At 44.2% G+C, this 4,902-nt stretch overlaps 1 long non-coding RNA gene across 3 annotated transcripts; it reads left to right on the plus strand.

Moving 5' to 3' along the window:
- The first annotated feature begins 1,446 nt into the window (after positions 1 to 1,446).
- On the plus strand, positions 1,447 to 4,902 carry LOC119298583. Of its 3 annotated transcripts, XR_005145894.1 has the most exons (6): positions 1,447 to 1,634; positions 2,024 to 2,238; positions 2,493 to 2,548; positions 3,460 to 3,544; positions 3,629 to 4,012; positions 4,747 to 4,902. It is a non-coding gene; the product is annotated as an uncharacterized LOC119298583 (long non-coding RNA). The 3 variants fall into 3 exon arrangements; XR_005145893.1 differs by having other exon boundaries at positions 1,447 to 2,238; XR_005145895.1 differs by having other exon boundaries at positions 1,447 to 2,238; positions 3,840 to 4,012.

The following is a 4,902-nucleotide window of genomic DNA, read 5'->3' on the forward strand; positions in this document are numbered from 1 at the left end:
TCAATAACCAATAGCGGAACCTGGATGCTCGTATTGGTTCTTACATATTCTACGAAGATCTTTATCGGTCAAACCGCATAACAACATACGTTGTTCCCTTTGTCATCGGTCTCGAGATTCGATCGTCGGCATCTCAATACCTAGCTCAATCTCGTTACCGGCAAGTCTCTTTACTCGTTCCGTAATGCATCATCCCGCAACTAACTCATTAGTCACATTGCTTGCAAGGCTTATTGTGATGTGCAATACCGAGAGGGCCCAGAGATACCTCTCCGACAATCGGAGTGACAAATCCTATTCTTGATCTATGCCAACTCCACGAACACTATCGGAGACACCTGTAGAGCACCTTTATAATCACCCAGTTATGTTGTCACGTTTGGTAGCACACAAAGTGTTCCTTCGGAATTCGGGAGTTTCATAATCTCATAGTCAAAGGAACATGTATAAGTCATGAAGAAAGCAATAGCAGTAAACTAAACGATCAAGTGCTAAGCTAACGGAATGGGTCAAGTCAATCACATCATTCTCCTAATGGTGTGATCCCGTTAATCAAATGACAACTCATGTCTATGGTTAGGAAACTCAACCATCTTTGATCAAGGAGCTAGTCAAGTAGAGGCATACTAGTGACACTCTATTTGTCTATGTATTCACACATGTACTAAGTTTCCGGTTAGTACAATTCTAGCATGAATAATAAACATTTATCATGAAATAAGGAAATAAATAATAACTTTATTATTGCCTCTAGGGCATATTTCCTTCACCCCGGCGGTTCGGACCCCCACCTGGCCCCTCCCTCGAACCCAGCGAGCCTCCGCCCCGGCCTACTTCCCACGCGAGGTCGCCTCCGCCTCCTCCTGGCACACCACCGCCCCCACCATCTTCCGGCGCGAGGCCGTCCCCTCCTTCAGGGTGAAGTGGATTTTCCTGTAATGAAATTCAAAGACAGGGCTCCATTTTTTTTTCTTTGAATGGCTTCTACCAGAGAAGCATGTCAATCGTTGGTAAGTGGACCTATTCTGTTTGTATCGGCTGCTATTTTGTTGACTTCATGGAAACCCATTTCAGTGTTTTATATTGCTGATCAAATAGAAAATATGTAATTTTCTGTTTCGGTAATAAACGGGCAATTCAATGTATAGCTGGGGAGCCTGATTTCCTCTTACACATGCCCGCTAGCAGCAACAGTTACGACCAGGCGGTTGCGGCCTGACTTGGTGGCTCTTCCTTTTTGTTTTGTGTTTGAATCAGATTTGGTGGTCTCGATTTTACAGGCATGTGTTGATCTTAGTCTTGATCTGTATGCAGGTAGGGTAAACTTGATGTTTCATGTTTGGTGAAGAAAAGGAGTAGAGATCAATTGCTTCTCTATGTAGGGGAACAATTAGTGATTGAATCTCTCTGTCTCGTTTCTTGATTATCCAATTAATTTACCCTCATCTATGCATAAATTGGTCCGATTGAGTTATGCAAATTTTTTAAATAATCTATATTGGTTCTATATATGATTAGAACAATATGATACGATGCACATCGGTCCGCTTTACTGGCAACTATCTTTCAAGATGGAGGGGAGGCACTCGTGTGGACCTGCTCAATGTTCGAGGAGATACGGCTGACTAAACAAGGTCATTTTAAAGTTCTTTGTGGTTCATGTTAGCTATCTATCAGTAATAGTACAACCTTGATTTTTATGTCATTCAGGTTTACCTAACCATCAGTAACATTACTTTCTATTGGAGACTTCTTACAGGAGGTGCTTATAAAATGATAATTGAACATGTACAGATTTGGGATCACGATCATCTATTTACCAGGCATCAGTAAACTCAAGGCACCGATCAAAATCTAGCATTGTTTGTTGTGTGCAGCATGGAGAAGACAAAGAACAGAGATTGTGTGATATATCCGATATCGCAATATAATTTTCTCTTGCATATTTATAATCTGCCATTTGAATGATGTTTTCTGTGTTGTAGTCCAATCAAGACAATTTGCAACTTTGGTGTTATAACAGCAATGGGGGACTGTTTGTTGATGCCCGACCCATGATGTCGGCGAAGGAATGAGAGTCGACGAGGAGTGGACGCCATGGGTTCGTGAACTGGCGAAGCCTCCGTTGTCCGTTTGGTAATGTCCGACGCATAAGAGGCATAGTATGACTTGCCCCGATTATGATGTCGTCTACAAACATCCGACGGAGGGCAACCCATCCCTGTTTCCATCTTGATGGTAAGTTCTCTAATCTTCTATCTCATGGGATGTGATGTGGTTGCCTTCATTTTGGCTTTTGACAAAGGGTTGAAATTAGCTTATGTGCTTCCGACAATTAAAATTCCAGTGATATTAACAACCTTCAGCGAGCAGTGACAACGAACTCCATCACCCCACACCACCACACCCAAATGGCGTAGGATAGACTGATGATTCATGTGATGTGCTTTAAGCCATGTTTTAGCTTGTCTTGACCCAGCATGTATTTTTAGTTTCAGTTGTTGAGCTCTGCACTACAAAACCGAGAAAGACCCAAGGCTTTTTACAGGTCAGGCATCTTTACTAAAATTTATAATTTCTAAATCATTTCCAACAATATGTGAGTTGTTTGCTTGCTCAACCTTACGCTGGGATCATGTCTCAAGATGGCAACGGGGCCCCAAAACCCGCGTCCCCGCGGGTTTTTACCCTATTAGGGGACGGGAATGGGCGTCTTTTCATTCCCGCGGGGCTGTTATTGGACACATTATACAACCCAACACGTTTCGTGGGTTTGCACCCGTTTCGGTAGTCCCCGAACCCGAAACCCGACAAACCCGGCAAAATACATTTTTGTACCAACCAGTGCTCCTGCGCGGCCCAACCCAAAACTACTGAGCCCCCCCACCCCCTAGTGTCGAAGGCCAAACAGCCAGTATCGCCTGCTCCTTTCCCCCTAACTCCTTTCCCCCTCGCTCGAGCCCTCGTCTCTCTCTCCCACATAATACCTAACCCTAAACCTAGGACCCCAGGCGCCGCCTGGCTCGATCCCATCTCGCAAGATCCGCCGACCACGATCTGCGCCGGTGAGCCTCCTCCCTCCACGTCTTCTCCCCTGCCGCCGGTCTGATCTGGAGAAAGGGTGTCGCCACCGGTGACGAACTCAATGGTGGCCTCTTCACGTCCCAAGTCGGGTTGTTTTTTGTTGAAATTTGCTCTAGTTATGCTGCTAAAATGTGCTTATTTTGCTGTTAAAATATTATTCTTTGTCGCCACTATGTTTGTTTAAATATTTTGATTTTCTCGTGGGTTCCTCGCGGGTTCCCCGAAACCCGATGGGTTTAGGGGACGGGCGGAAAACTAGCCCCGCGCACGGTGATGGGGACGGGGACGGGTTTGCGATTTTCTCGTGGGGATGGGTTTGGGAAGGCAAAACCCGATGGGTTTTGTCCCCGTTGCCATCTGGAATCATGTCTACAGACTACAAATAGAGGGAAGTTGGCATGTGCCTTACTAGAGACAGATGAACCAATAAATGATTGGAAAGGTTCTTCCCAAGCAAAAGGTAAGCTGAATCTTGTACAGTTTACTTCATAATATATTTTGGTCAGTATGTTGTTTATTTTCTGAAATTGATACTCCATTGTAGATTACCTATGATGAAAATTACATTCTCTGCGGGCGCTGATTCAGATATATTACTATGGGCAAAGGAAGTTCAAAATTTATCTCAATCAACATGTGCAAAGGAAAATTCAAAATATGTTATGTCACGAAAAGATTCGTAAACCGGTGAAGTATCTAGAGGGCTTATTAGGACACTGCTCATATTGTTTGATACTTTACCATCTGGGGATTAGGCTATCGGTGAACACGACAATGCGGCTGTTGGTCACGGATGCCGGGGGCGTGAGCGGGGTTGAGGAGCTCACGTGGTGCTATACATGACGACCTGCGAGTGGTGGCAGGAGGTGGCATGCCTGCTGCTTGGCTGGAAGTCCGACATGAACTCCCACGACCGACTGTAAGCATGGTACGTACCCAATCGTCAAACTATCTTCTTTCACCTCCTTCTTATGTAGAAATTAAACTTCGCTGCACACCGGGCATTCCTACTTTCAGTTAGTCATTTTTGCCCATTACGATTGTTAATACTAAGTGTACATGTCACCCACATTCGACCAGTGTATTGCATTTGAATTACCTTGATCTATGGAAATAGTTATATAGGCATGCTACGTGCAAGTGCTTATCTAGGCAATTCAAAGTTCAGCCTGTAGTTTTATGCACACCAACCCAGTCAGCAATAGATGCATGGTTGCCCATGCGTTGCCACAGAACAATCCTAGAGTGGGGCAGTGCTATCCTAAAGTGGGGATGAGAGGATTCAGCAGCTGCACCGGTGGCTTGTCTATCTCCAGGAGATGGAGTGCGCCGCCTCATCGATGTGGGAGCTGCATTGCACTAACAGGGCACGATGCCTCATGGATGCGGGAGCTGCAGTGCACTATTTAAGAGTTCAAAAGCATGAAGGAGGAAATTACCTACAAGTGTTTAAGATCACGAAGGAGGATGTCAAAGTTTTCCATTGTCAAGGACTTGTGAGCAAGTAGTATATGAACTTCACTCTGATTCTAACAAAAAAGTTGGCTATCTATTCTAAAAATAAGAGCAGAAAATAATAGAGATGTATCTACATGTGTGTGCATTAAAATTCATTTTATTCTGTTAGTCGAGATTATAACCTTTCAAACATTACTTATCCAGGTTGTGAAGACCTTCCAGCATTACCCCAGGAAGCTAACACATCAGCTTGTGCCATACGTGGTGTTTTCTTGTTGATGAATGTTGGTCTAGGTAATCTCCTTGATGAACCATGTGACAATTAATAAAGTTAATAAAGGACAGCATACTCTTTTTGTC

The sequence above is a fragment of the Triticum dicoccoides genome, chromosome 5A (genome assembly GCF_002162155.2).
Source record: "Triticum dicoccoides isolate Atlit2015 ecotype Zavitan chromosome 5A, WEW_v2.0, whole genome shotgun sequence".
In the NCBI taxonomy this organism is placed as follows: Eukaryota; Viridiplantae; Streptophyta; class Magnoliopsida; order Poales; family Poaceae; genus Triticum; species Triticum dicoccoides.